We start from the raw sequence: 15,742 nt of genomic DNA, 5'->3' as shown, positions 1-15,742 counted from the left end.
ACATGTGAGTTTTTAGCTACCCGTATGTAGCATATGCCCAACACTATGGAACGTTGTTTTTTTGACATGGTTTAACACTGTTCTTTGACAACCCAATTATAGGGACCATTGTTGGGCAGAATGTGAAATATAGTGAGAGGCATACACAGTCGAGACGAAGTTCGTCGATGGATTATATCAATTCAAAACCAACTGCTTATCACAAATACTCCCCATTACAACTGGTCTCCTAAAGAGAACCAACTTTCCATTTTTTTATATATTTTGTTGTGCAACCTATGTACCAATAGCACCACCATAACATATAAAATGGGATATGTACATCGTATTCCCAGTCTTAGGGGGAGACAAGAAAATGAAAGACTGGTAACATAAAAAAAATGCATCATATTATATATCGACCCCTGAAGTGGTCAATGCAAATCTGAAGTTCAAAAGAAAGAGTGCGTATTTTCAAACAATAACAAATGAAATACAAGAAAGAGCGCGTATTTGCAAATAATAACAAATGAAATACAAGATGCATTCACTAACACAAATAAGGTGACAAAGTCACATATACCAGCTTAAACTTATCTGCTCGAATGGAAGTACTCACAAAATGATTATCATATTAATAAATTGTGAGAGATAAATCGGTTCCAAAAAAAATATAAAACCCACAAACACAAAAAAAGTAGAGTAACGCAGTTGGTGTAACCCCAAAAGAGGTGGTACATAAAACACCATAAGTGGTTGCATACAAAACCCCAGAAGTGGTTGCATACTAAAGCTTAAAGAAGGTTGTTGTCAAAACCCCAAAAGAGCCTAATGGAGTTCTAAAAGAAACTCTAGTACCAAACAAATATGAGATCGCGATGAATTATGTACAAAATAAGTACAATATGGAACCGTAATGGAACCGTAATGAAACACGTGTAAAATGATATATTTGATTATGCTATAGCAATAGATGTAATCGATGAAAAAAAAAGATTACGTATATAGAAAGTGTGCAAGAGTGTACGCACACAAATAGCCAAAATGGCTACATGACTTAAGGTTGAACTAAATTTGCTCGACAAACTAAATGTTTTTGAACCAGCAGTTCGAACACCCATAGATGTCAAACCAGAAGGTTATAAATGGGTATCTTTAAATAAAAGAAAACGTAAATAATGAGTTTTTGCGATGTAAGGCACGCATTTTAACATAAAGATTTTTCCCAAATCCCAGCAGTTGATTACGAGGAAACGTATACCCCATAGCTGTCTTTTTGCTTCTTTTGTCTATTTGAGCTCATTTAATCCTGAAAATATAAAAGGAAGACAAAAGCACACTTTTTCCAACATTAGTACTAAAAGGGTTAGTTTTATGTCACAATTGATGTAATTTATATGTTGCATTTTGTGCACATCAAATACCCCCCACACTTGAATCTATGCTTGTCCTCAAGCAAAACTCTTTATAATGTGGCTTTTTCACTCCCAAATGGAATGGGTAGAAGAGAAGGTTTTTGGGCTTGTCATAGAGTGTCGGGATTTCCAAGATTCTTTATCAAGTTTTATTTTTATTTATTTACAATCCTATTCGTCATGATTTACTAAAAATGTTTCATAAGATAAATTACTTATTAGGGCATAACATGCCTTTTTTAAAATTTCATTTATATACAAGTTCACATACCTCACGGGGGATCACTCAACACTCGGCCGAAGGTGTATTTTTAGTGAATCACTCGAGAGCGGCATGGAACTTACTCTCACCATAAGCTTGCCAAGCAATCAATCCTCCTCCTTTTTAACTATATACCTTTGTAAATATCAAGAGGACTTTTTGGGTGAAGGGTTAGGCTTGGGCTAAAGGTGGGTGGTTGGGTTAGTGGTTAGTAAAAGGGCGAAAAGCGTAAAAAGCATCGGTTTTTGAAAGACTTTTTATTTTTCACAATTTTATTTTATTTTGATGAACCATTTCTTTCAAACAAAGTAATTTTTGATGAACTTGTTTGTTTATTTGGTTTCATCATCAAAATATATATAATTTTTTTTTAGTCATAAGAAAAACCGAGCTTTGTTACTAAAAGAAAGGGTTAAAATAAAAAGGTTTAGGTGGGTAAAAAGGGTGATTGTTTTGGGTTAAGAAATGAAAAGGTTTAGGCTCAAAGGGGTTAACTAGGGGGATTTTGGGTAGGTGGTAAAAAAAATGAAAAATAATGGTGTAAAAAGAAAAAGGGTTAGTCCTAATGCCTCCATCATTTACTTACTCGGGTTTAAGTTGGTAAGGACCGGGAATGCATTGTCATGGCAAGTTCTAGAGTCATAAGAACCAAGCGGCTATTCACACAAGAAACGAAAAATGAGAATTTAATGTAAAGATATGTATTTGTATGCTCAATAAAGGCTCAAAACTCACTTTTGTGGGAATGGGTTTTTATGTGATCAAGTATATATAATCAAATTTTAACTAAGCTTGTCATGCCGTTTCATAATTTTCTTATGTTGGTTCTTTTTATCACGACGTTATCGGTTGTAAATTTGTAAAAATATAACCTTTTTTTAGAACTTGAAATTCCCAACTTAAACTTAGACAAGTAAAAAAAATGAAAATTTTTGAAAAAATTTTAGGTGATTAGCGGTTCCAATAGAGTTTTCTGTAAGGCTTGTTAATTAGGACTTGCAAGATTCAAAGCTTTAGCATCCCCCCCCCCCACACTTAAATTACACATTGTCCTCAATGTGTCCCAAAAATAAGTTTTTAGGTTGATTGAATGTGTAAAAGGGTGTTAAAAGCAAAATTTTATGTTACTGGCACTCTGGACACGGCCCCGTGGTGACCGGGCACGGCCCCCTGTTCAGGTGCCAGTGAAAAAATTTAGTAAAGAGAAACAGAAGCCTGGACACGGGGGCGTGTTCAGTGAACACGGCCCGTGTCCAGTTACCTGAACTGGGCGTGTCTTGCAGATTGTGCAGCACGGGGTCGTGTCGGGCGGACACGACCCGTGCTGAACTTGCTGTAATGAAGAATTTTTGTCGGGAAGCTCTATTTTCGTGCATGAGGTGATGTTTCTCGTTTCCCTTGTTATCCTTCACCATCCCGAGTGTGTTTTATTCCTGAAAACGAAAATTAAACTAAAAATTAATCCAAGTTAAACTAAGGATAATTCCGCGGAATGCCTCCGTGGTGCGCCATGTTTATAAGGGTCCTTGGCTAGACCCAAAGTTAGGTCATATATTATCCGAGCGGGATGTTTTGCATCCCATGTTGCACCGTCGGAGAGCATCATCCAAACTCGAATCAATGACCTTCATGTAATTGACCGGGTCATCGTCCTCTACTCTCTTCCCAACTCCAAACTTCACTCCCTTATCCCCAAACTTCAAAATAAGTGTTCCGTCATTCATGTCTACCACTTCTTGTGCAGTGGCTAGAAATGGCCTCCCTAGTATGAGGGGGACTTCAGTGTTATCTTCCATATCTAGTATGACAAAGTCGGCCGGGCAGACGAAATTGTCGACTTTGACCAATAGATTTTCAGCGACACCTAGCGGGTATTTGACGGATCTGTCGGTAAGTTGTATGCTCATCTTGGTAGGACTTGTTTTTCCTAGGCCGAGTCGTTTGAACATTGATACAGGCATGAGGTTAATGCTAGCCCCAAGGTCGGCTAGTGCATTACGAACGGGGGATTCCCCGATCGAGCAAGGAATCGTGAAGCTTCCAGGATCAATCTTCTTTTGTGGGAGTTTGTTGAGTACAAGGGCAGAGCACTCTTCGCCTAAGTTAACTAATTGCAAAGATTCAATTTTCCTTTTATGGGTGAGGAAGTCCCTCATGAATGTCGAGTATTTAGGCATTTGAGTTAGGACTTCGATAAATGGAATATTGACATGCAATTGTTTTAGCAAAATTTTTGAATTTTGCGACTTGCTCATTGGTCTTTTGGCGAATTAACCTACCGAGGTATGGAACCGAAGGAGCCTTGGTAGGCTCTTGAATTAGAGGAGAAGCCTTCTCTTGTTGGGGCAGTATTGTGCTTCCCTCAGTTGGCGGTGGTGGAGCTTCTTCGGAACCCACAGTACGATTTCTCAATGTTATGAGATGGACTTGTGCTTTTGGGTTTGTTTCGGTATTACTTGGTAACGCGCCTTGTGGTCTCTCGGAGAAATTTTGAGCTAATTGATTTATTTGTTTTTCAATGTTTTGTATTCTAGTTTGTTGATTTCTAAAATTCGATTCCAATTGTTGAAATCGATCCGAGTTTTTCTTTTCAGTGTCGGAGATGAGGCGAGATACAGTATCTTCAAGCCTTTCTCGTCCACCTTGTTGTTGAGGGAAATTTTGTGACTCGTTTCTTGGTTGTTGAAAGTTTGTTCGTTGGTTTAGGTTTTGTTGGTTACTACTATTGCCGGGTTCTCTCCAACCAAAGTTAGGGTGGTTACGCCATCCTTGGTTGTAGGTACCCGTTGGAGGACCCGACGGACTAGGTCTGTTATCAATGTAGTTTACCGACTCTTGTTGATCATCTGTTTCTTTCATACAACTCCAACTTTCATGTTGTCACACCCCCAAATAACCACCTAGGGCATATCCCTATTGGAGGTGCAACGATCCAACAAAGAGCCACCAACCATATCAAACACAAGTTATAATGTATTGAAATACCCAATTGAAAGAAATGTATCATTTGAAAAGTTAAACCAAAACCAAAGTATTGAGCGGAAGCATAAATGTATAAGTGCGTATATGTATCAAAAGCAAATCAAATAACTGTTTATTATGACCACAACCACTCCAGCAGCATCAGACAGCAAGCTCCCAAGTTCCTTCAATAATTACCTACAAGCATGCAACAAGTGTGTCAGACTACGCTGGTGAGTTCAAGGTTTCGTTAACGTGTTGTGTTACCAGATATATGTTAATGCGATTCAATGTTGTGTTACGATGTTGCTCATGTTAGATACCCCAGGGAGTGTGCCCATAAGTATCCGGGGAGTGGGTACCCCTTAACGATCGTTTGCTATGTTGCCTTCGTTAGATACCCTAGGGAGAGTGCCCATATGTATCCGAGGAGTGTGCCTCTAACAACCATAGCCATACCCAGATAATTAGTTCACGCCCGTCCTTACGGCCCGGTGTGAGGTTTCCCACCTAATAGCGCTATCAACTAATCACCCCCATTGCCCTCCAGGCAATAACCAAAACCGATTAAGTTATTTACCCAATGTTTCCCTTCCAAATGTTTACCAGTTGTCCCAAACCACCGGGACGCATGCTTGAGAAAAGTGCAGTGAACTCACCTTTGGTTTGCTCGGTAAGATTAAGTGCTTGTTTAACAGTTGATTAATCCAATCCTAGTATGATTTCAGTTCCAGTCAGTTACTTACTCACATAGATCACATATCTTTATTATGTAAGTATGGACAAGCTTGGCACATTTTATCACACGAGTTATAGCGAGTATTCCAGTTATATATACACCTTCAAATCTCAAACCCATATACCATAACATCACATATTAACAGCTCATTTACCATTCACATACACATAGTTGGTTCACGTATACGTTCATATCACAAACTCATACTACACCCGACACATAGCAAATAACATCACGTTATCACTAACCAACAATTATCATGCATATACAGCCCACCAAGGCTTCGGCCCATATTCAGTTTATAAATCTATACATGTACACCTAAAATCAATCACCTAACCGAATTACATATGAAATATATATACCAAGCAATATAGAAAAATATTCACATTGTCGGGATGACTACCAAACCGTACACTATACCCAACCCCACCATACCAGGCCCAAACCAAATCAGACTAGGCTATTGAGCCTGTGTTTACGGGCCGAGATACAACCGCCGTGGGAGGGTGCAAGTCCACACACCGCAGCCCAAGTTAACATTACAGCCCACAAGATACAATACCCACTTCGGCCTGATGATATGCATGTTACCCCTCTAGTTCCTTATCAAAAATCATTTATTAGAAATAGCCAAACCCCCCCCCCCCCATTGGACCTTCATTCGGTCTAATGAATGATCAACACATTGTCCCTTCACTAAACTTATCGACATCACATGCAAATTATAAAATAGTAGCAACAACAATATCTAATAACACATCAGTGGCGGCAACTTATAAACAAGAATCATACCTCATGCTTTACCAACCAGATTTGACCACCAATTAATGTTTATTATTCCTATTTGATTAGATGTGGCCGCCACTTTCACAATTTCGATTTCCAGATCACACATCATTTAATTATTTATGCCACATGTTTACTGACACTGCATGTTACTTGATTAAATTTCACATGGGCCACATTCTTTTCCAGTATTGGACCGATACAACTACATGTATCAATTCCCTAAAATTTTATATGGTTATCTACTCGAAGCTTATATGGTTATCTACCTTCTTTTACCAATAATCGACCATCATCATTACTATCACGTTATCATTACATCACTGGATATGAATCATGCACGCAACATTAGACACATAACAACAAACCAATTTCAATAGCATAAGGGAATACTAACCGAAAGCTGGGAAGAATACTGATCACTACGGAGGGGAAGAAAGTGTTTCCGGTTGTGCGATCTTGAGAGAGGGGAGTAGGGTTTGTTTTTATTGGTGAAGTAATCCTAATCATATACATATACCTATTGGTACCAATTTGGCCGACTTGTATGGTTATGGTCATAAGTAATCATAACCGGTTTGGGCCTAAGCCCACATTAATATCAAATAATCTAATTTTAATCGGAGAACATGGGCATAAGAATGCTTAGTGGGCCGAGTTATTTGCTATACATCAAGGAGTTATTGGGTCGAGACATTAGCTACTAAATTAGTGCACCGATCCATCTAACAGAGTTTTAACGTATTAAAGGAAGACATCGAAAAGTAAGGATCGAAAGGATGGAACGTTACTTGCCTTTAAAGTTCGGGTTGTCACATCATCCCCAACTTGAAGGAAATTTCGTCCCGAAATTGGCAAGCGTCAAGTGTGAGAGAAATGAAGTGAGAAATCAGGGTTGTTGCGGGTTTTGCTCAGTTGTGACATCATCCCCAACTTGAAGGAAATTTCGTCCCGAAATTTAGCAAACAGTCGCTGAGGAAGCTAGTTTTGTTAAGCGTTTTCGCGGGGTGTCATAACATCTCCTACTTGAAAGAATTTTCATCCCGAAAATTGATCTAAAACAATGGCTTGAAGTGAGTTCCGACGAACTCGATCTATAGATACTTTACAACGCCTGGGGCTCATCTTGTGATCGGTGAAAATCATGGTATGGTGGTTAGCGTTTTGTTATATCAGTTGCCAATCAAGGGAACAGGGAAGTAATGAGGTTCGTACGAAGATTCGAGCGAAACAGGGGTCCATTAAACATCCGAAGGATTTGGCCAGCAAATTTGTTGTCAAGAAGTAATTTCCAGTAGTGGTGCATGGCGGCATGGCACAACAGGGAGGTTCGTCACATTGCGGTCGCGCGAGTGTATCATTTGTCCAAAACAGAGTTTGGTGGGTAAAGGTTAGTGTTGCAAAATGACAAACGCGTGTAACTGTGACTGCTTCACTTCTAGCGGCGATGACAAGTGAAAGTGATAAGGTTCGTCTACAGGGATGCGTGGGTATAGTTCTCCTAATCCCGTGTTCGTTCGGAAGTTCCATCTAGCGATGCCATCACATGGTTAGCTCTATTGAAACAAGGGCGCACTGAAAACCCTTGCGATCGGTCTAATTGGTGCCTTCGGTACCGTCCAAGCAATGTCTCCCACTCAAATCCAATGATCACGGTTTCCACCGGAGGTTGTAGGTCGTGCAGTTCCTCTCCGTAACACCATCATGGTACATCGCTGGATCATCGGCACCCTCAGATAGAAGCGATGCTTCGCGCGTTGTAGAGTTGGGTTTCAAAAGCTGTAAGGACGTTCTCCAATTTTATTACTCAGGGATTCACAGCTCCCCGCTATGCTAAGGGGGTTGAAGTTGCGAAACCCTCGAAAATCCTGCGACGAAGCTGTGATAGTATCTAGCGAACCTAAGGGATTGCTGTATCCCAGAAGGAAATCAAGATTAGCATAAGGTCTATTCTGAAATTCCACCTAACGATGTGGAAGTAAACCAGGTAACTCTTCAGAAGACACGTCAGGAAATTCACGAATAACTGGAAGATACTCGATCTTCCTTTCTTAAAGTGGCGAATCGGTGACAAGAGCTAGTATAGCAGAGTAGCCCTTCCGTAGACACTTCCGGGCTTTCACGATTGAGATGATGCCAACAATGGCACCACTATGATGATCTCAAACTGATAAGGATTCCCCACTGGGAGAGGGAACGCACGATTTTCTTTTTGCAGAGAATTTGCTGCTTGATACATAGATAACCAAGTCCATGTCAACGACCATGTCAAAACTTACAAGAGTATTGGGAAGTAGGTCAATGTCGAACAGTTGACCCACGAGATCAAGTTTGCATCCCAACGAACATATAAGGTTTCAATTGACTTGCCGTCAGTCGATTCGTTATCAAGAACGTGCAGGCCACCATGCTGTTGTATTCCTGGCGTCGCTCACGCCAATCCTAAATGCCCCTCCACGAGCATCATTTCCAATGTTGTTGCTATTGTTACGAGGATTTCTAGTACTTCTGTCGTTCCCTTGGTTGTTGTCTTCTTGATTTAACAATGGGCGATCCATGCCGTAGGAACCTTCATTTCCTTACTATAGACTACGATTACGAGTGCCTTGATGTTGCCGTGACTGTTGCCTCTACTATTGTTGCTCGAAACAGAGCCCTACGATCTTTCACCAACATGGTCCATCATAACACATTCCGTGCCGCGTCCTAAGGCGCCGCTCGTTGCACTGGCAGTTATCCATTCCTTTCTACAGTCCATTGTCATCGTGTATGTCCCGTTTGGTTTGTAAGGGTTGACTCCCATAAGTCGCTAACTAGGGTGAATGATCCGTTTGAAGCCAATTCGCTGGTGTTCGTTGCCGGTAATCAGGGTTGTCCAAATACTGAGGTCGGTAAAATACTACGCTCACCCTTTTGTCTATCGATCTAGTAAGTCGATTGAGTAATACACGGTATGCTGCGAGAGTGTTGCCGAAGTGATCACACTTCGGAGTCTAAGACGTCAGTACATAGAGTCCCAGCAAACGAAGAGAAGCGAGAAAGGTATAGACCAGCTCAAGGACGTTCGTTCAAGCACCTAACATTCTACACGTTTCGCTAGGCGTTCAGATGTGTGTTCAGATAATACTTGATAGCATCGAGATTTGTAAGGATTCAGAAAGGAGTGAAAAGATCATGTTCGAGTAGGAGACAATCACTGCTATGACTCCCATGGACTGTTGTGTTCTAACATAACGTCAATTAACAGAGCGGAACCCCTCTCACACTCGTTAAACCTCACTGGGACTCACATGCACCCCACATTATTATTATGTGTGCACCCATAATAATAAGGCAATTTGCATGCTTATCTCAGTGCCTTTTAACTCGCGCTAAAAGGTTCCCCTCATCCAAACAGCAAACGTAAGGTATCACAGGGTTAAGAATTACAATAATCAATGGATAGTGTCACACTAACAGATCACATAACAAGGGTTGGTAATATAAGGGCTCATGCTGCTGTGCCAAGTGTGAATTCACGTGTAATGTTATACATATGTGTACACTAGATATACTATGCATTAGTAGATGAGAAACGAACCTTGCAGTCTGGAGCTGAGTGTCATGGTCATCGTTTGGATCAATTCGGTTATAGTCTGGTTTTATGAAAACATTTTTAAAACCGAGTTCTCTATAACCAGTGGCTCTGATACCAAACTGTCACACCCCCAAATAACCACCTAGGGCATATCCCTATTGGAGGTGCAACGATCCAACAAAGAGCCACCAACCATATCAAACACAAGTTATAATGTATTGAAATACCCAATTGAAAGAAATGTATCATTTGAAAAGTTAAACCAAAACCAAAGTATTGAGCGGAAGCATAAATGTATAAGTGCGTATATGTATCAAAAGCAAATCAAATAACTGTTTATTATGACCACAACCACTCCAGCAGCATCAGACAGCAAGCTCCCAAGTTCCTTCAATAATTACCTACAAGCATGCAACAAGTGTGTCAGACTACGCTGGTGAGTTCAAGGTTTCGTTAACGTGTTGTGTTACCAGATATATGTTAATGCGATTCAATGTTGTGTTACGATGTTGCTCATGTTAGATACCCCAGGGAGTGTGCCCATAAGTATCCGGGGAGTGGGTACCCCTTAACGATCGTTTGCTATGTTGCCTTCGTTAGATACCCTAGGGAGAGTGCCCATATGTATCCGAGGAGTGTGCCTCTAACAACCATAGCCATACCCAGATAATTAGTTCACGCCCGTCCTTACGGCCCGGTGTGAGGTTTCCCACCTAATAGCGCTATCAACTAATCACCCCCATTGCCCTCCAGGCAATAACCAAAACCGATTAAGTTATTTACCCAATGTTTCCCTTCCAAATGTTTACCAGTTGTCCCAAACCACCGGGACGCATGCTTGAGAAAAGTGCAGTGAACTCACCTTTGGTTTGCTCGGTAAGATTAAGTGCTTGTTTAACAGTTGATTAATCCAATCCTAGTATGATTTCAGTTCCAGTCAGTTACTTACTCACATAGATCACATATCTTTATTATGCAAGTATGGACAAGCTTGGCACATTTTATCACACGAGTTATAGCGAGTATTCCAGTTATATATACACCTTCAAATCTCAAACCCATATACCATAACATCACATATTAACAGCTCATTTACCATTCACATACACATAGTTGGTTCACGTATACGTTCATATCACAAACTCATACTACACCCGACACATAGCAAATAACATCACGTTATCACTAACCAACAATTATCATGCATATACAGCCCACCAAGGCTTCGGCCCATATTCAGTTTATAAATCTATACATGTACACCTAAAATCAATCACCTAACCGAATTACATATGAAATATATATACCAAGCAATATAGAAAAATATTCACATTGTCGGGATGACTACCAAACCGTACACTATACCCAACCCCACCATACCAGGCCCAAACCAAACCAAATCAGACTAGGCTATTGAGCCTGTGTTTACGGGCCGAGATACAACCGCCGTGGGAGGGTGCAAGTCCACACACCGCAGCCCAAGTTAACATTACAGCCCACAAGATACAATACCCACTTCGGCCTGATGATATGCATGTTACCCCTCTAGTTCCTTATCAAAAATCATTTATTAGAAATAGCCAAACCGCCCCCCCCCCCCCCCCATTGGACCTTCATTCGGTCTAATGAATGATCAACACATTGTCCCTTCACTAAACTTATCGACATCACATGCAAATTATAAAATAGTAGCAACAACAATATCTAATAACACATCAGTGGCGGCAACTTATAAACAAGAATCATACCTCATGCTTTACCAACCAGATTTGACCACCAATTAATGTTTATTATTCCTATTTGATTAGATGTGGCCGCCACTTTCACAATTTCGATTTCCAGATCACACATCATTTAATTATTTATGCCACATGTTTACTGACACTGCATGTTACTTGATTAAATTTCACATGGGCCACATTCTTTTCCAGTATTGGACCGATACAACTACATGTATCAATTCCCTAAAATTTTATATGGTTATCTACTCGAAGCTTATATGGTTATCTACCTTCTTTTACCAATAATCGACCATCATCATTACTATCACGTTATCATTACATCACTGGATATGAATCATGCACGCAACATTAGACACATAACAACAAACCAATTTCAATAGCATAAGGGAATACTAACCGAAAGCTGGGAAGAATACTGATCACTACGGAGGGGAAGAAAGTGTTTCCGGTTGTGCGATCTTGAGAGAGGGGAGTAGGATTTGTTTTTATTGGTGAAGTAATCCTAATCATATACATATACCTATTGGTACCAATTTGGCCGACTTGTATGGTTATGGTCATAAGTAATCATAACCGGTTTGGGCCTAAGCCCACATTAATATCAAATAATCTAATTTTAATCGGAGAACATGGGCATAAGAATGCTTAGTGGGCCGAGTTATTTGCTATACATCAAGGAGTTATTGGGTCGAGACATTAGCTACTAAATTAGTGCACCGATCCATCTAACAGAGTTTTAACGTATTAAAGGAAGACATCGAAAAGTAAGGATCGAAAGGATGGAACGTTACTTGCCTTTAAAGTTCGGGTTGTCACATCATCCCCAACTTGAAGGAAATTTCGTCCCGAAATTGGCAAGCGTCAAGTGTGAGAGAAATGAAGTGAGAAATCAGGGTTGTTGCGGGTTTTGCTCAGTTGTGACACATGTGGCCCACCACACCCTTCACAAGCCATAACCGAGACCGTTTTTGTCATTTCTAACTTTTTGATTTTTGAAGAAAGGGTCTCGATTTGGGCTTGTAAAGAAGTGCTTTCATCAACCTTATGGGCTTGTAAAGAAGTGCCACTGAAAATTGGTTTGAGCAATTTCCTCAAATTGATTGTATATTTCATGTGGGCGGCGATTACCTAAAAGTCCCCCGGAGCTAGAGTCAAGTGTTTGTCTTGTGTGTGGCAACAACCCATTGTAGAAAGTGGATACTTGTTGCCATACCGCAAGACCATGATGAGGGCAGTTTCACAATAGCTCCTTGAACCTTTCCCAAGTTTCATATAAGGATTCCCCATCCTCTTGTGAATATGTATTAATTTCAGTCATTAATTTAGCCGTTTTAGCGGGAGGGAAATACTTATATAGAAACTTTTGGGCTAGTTCATCCCAGGTATTTACCGAGCCAACTGGGAGGGCGTTGAGCCAAGCCTTTGCTCGGTCCTTTAATGAGAATGGAAACATCTGAAGGCGGATAGCGTCGTTTGATGCTCCATTGATCCAGAAGGTATCACATATTTCTAAGAAATTAGTAATATGTAGATGGGGATCCTCGTCCGCAAGCCCATGGAAGGTTGCGGAGTTTTAAAGCATCTGTATCAAATGCGGCCGAAGTTCGAAGTTATTAGCTTCGACATTCAGGGCATTGATAGCGGCGCCGAGATTACCTACGGTGGGTCGTAGGTAATCCATGAGGGTACGTTGGTCCGGCATTAGAAATGGATCCCCCGAAACTTTCTCTTGGTTTTTAGCTTTAAGTCTTTTTCTGAGAAAGCGTTCGGGTTCTTCTAGAGGTTCTTTTATGTCTCTACTAGAACTGGAGTTCATACACTACGTAGAAAGTTCAGATGTGGTGTCTGGTTCCAAGTCCCGCAATAAAAACAGAAAAGAATGTTGGTCAGAAAGTTTACCACGGCCCCGTACTCAGTGAACACGGCCCGTGGTCGGAGATTCAATGATTGTTTTCCGGATCCCTGTTACTGGGAAGTTGGACACGGCCCCGTGTTGCACCGACACGGTTGCCCCGTGGTTAGCTCTCTCCAACTCGGAAAATAAAAACTGCCAGTGACACTGCTGGGCACGGCCCGTGTGAGACCAGGCACGGCCCGTGCTGAGCTTTGCAGAAGCTGAAAAATTAAGAAAATCCTAAAAAAACAAAAATAAAATAGAAAAAATGATTAGGCCGCTGATTCCTAACTTTCTTAAAATCCTTGTGTCCCCGGCAACGGCGCCAAAAACTTGATGCGTGTGAAGTGTTATATATATTAGGTGTATATTTTAAGCCCTTTTTACACTTTTTAGCCAAGTTTTAAATTTATACACACGATATTCACTAACACTAAACACACATATGGGCAAGTGCACCCATCGTGGACGTAGTATAGTGTTGGTAAGATACCGAGGTCGTCCAAGGACACAAGAGCTTTTAGTACCGGTTTATCCTCAACGTCGAATCAAATCAAAATGTTAGAAAAAAAGGTTTTTAAACTAGGAAATTAAAACTAACTAAAATGCTGAAAAGTAAAATAAAAGTAAAAACAGATAGACAAGATGAATCACTTGGATCCGACTCGTGTGTAGTGTAACCTTTGATTATTTTCGCACTTTTGCACTTGTTTAAGAGATTATCTTAGTTATTGTAGTAGGCCCCTCTTTTGAAGGCGACGTTACCCTCAACCCAGTAGTTTGAATCAGCAAGGATACAATCCTAAAGGGTCGGATTATTGAAAGATAATTAATTAAGTTGTTAATGCGTAATGTGGTAGGCCCCTCTTTTGAAGGCGACGTTACCCTCGGCTAAGTAGTCTGAGTCAGCAGGGATACAGTCCTAAGTAGCCGGGTTAAAGTTTTAATAGTAGTTTAACTTATGAGGGGGTCAAAGAGTTTGGACCCCCGCCATCCAATACCGTTGGGTATTGAAGGAGGTCCTACTAAATTTGACCCAGGTCCTTTGAAGAATCTATACACTGAACAATGACAAGACTCTTACCAAACCGTTCCCTTAACCCCCGACCAGGTAGCCAACATACCTCCATATAGACTGTGAAGATATGAATGGTGAAAATCTTTTATTTTATATAGACAGTAAAATAATGCCAAGACACCACAAACAAACGATAAGGAAGAATCACCTTCAACATAAGAAACTAGTAATTAAAGTCATTAATACAAAACCAATTAAAAAGTGCAAAAGATTAAAAATAAAAAGTATTACACTAAACACTTGTCTTCACCAAGTGATGTAAGAGACTTAGGCAAACATGGCCTTTGATTGTCAAGAACTCTTACGATCAATCTTGGATCCCGAGACGACTCACACACTCTATGATGGACAATGGATGATGGTGGTGGATGATGGTGTTGTGATGGTGGTGGGTGGTGGGTGAAGTGTGAGAGAGGTGGTGTTCCAAGGGATGAGTTGCAAGAGCTCCAAGCACTCCTATTTATAGGCTGAACAGAAGCTCGGGCACGGCCCCATGTCCGCTGGACACGGCCCCGTGTCCATCCTCCTCTCTTTCTTCATTAAATGCAGTTTGTCTGCATTAGTTGACCACGCCCCTGTGTCCGCTGAGCACGACCCCGTATGCAGAAGCATATCTGTACTATCAAGATTTGCCTGGATTCCGCGAATCTTATAGTTGACCACGGCCCCGTGCCCGCTGAGCACGGCCCCGTGGTGGGCGATGGAAGCTTCTACCACTTTGTCTTTTCTGCTGACACTTGGGCACGCCCCCGTGCTCACTGAGCACGGGGCGTGTTCAGGCTTTTGTCTTCTTGTTTTTCTTGGGAAGATGTTGTCGGGAGGTCGGGCATACCACATTTGTTCCTTTTCTTGTATTTATGTTAGATTTAGCTGTCTTTTTGCTTCTTTTGTCTATTTGAGCTCATTTAATCCTGAAATACAAAAGGAAGACAAAAGCACACTTTTTCCAACATTAGTACTAAAAAAGGGTTAATTTTATGCCACAATTGATGTAATTTATATGTTGCATTTTGTGCACATCAACCAAATAGGTCATCATGATATGCTAAACAATCAAACATGCTAACCGGCACCTTAGTACCTCTAAGTAATCTAAAAACATTGCTCCCAAAATGCCTTATCACATGTCTAGTTAGTTTTTTTTTTTTTTTTTGTGGCAAATAAATTTTTATGTCCTTCCAAACAATAAACTCCCACAAACAATCCCTCTTATATGGGACCATTGAAATGTACAGTTGTGTGGATTGTGGCATTCATACATGATTACATGTGAGTTTTTAGCTACCCGTATGTAGCATATGCCCAA

At 40.7% G+C, this 15,742-nt stretch overlaps 1 non-coding gene across 1 annotated transcript; it reads left to right on the top strand.

Moving 5' to 3' along the window:
* The first annotated feature begins 12,681 nt into the window (after positions 1–12,681).
* Positions 12,682–12,788, top strand: LOC118483654. The gene has a single exon (XR_004870941.1). It is a non-coding gene; the product is annotated as a small nucleolar RNA R71 (small nucleolar RNA).
* Positions 12,789–15,742: the final 2,954 nt, after the last annotated feature.

Source organism: Helianthus annuus, chromosome 10 (genome assembly GCF_002127325.2).
Source record: "Helianthus annuus cultivar XRQ/B chromosome 10, HanXRQr2.0-SUNRISE, whole genome shotgun sequence".
NCBI lineage: Eukaryota > Viridiplantae > Streptophyta > Magnoliopsida > Asterales > Asteraceae > Helianthus > Helianthus annuus.
Note: the sequence above shows the minus strand (reverse complement) of the source record. Positions and strands in the feature narration are given on the sequence as shown.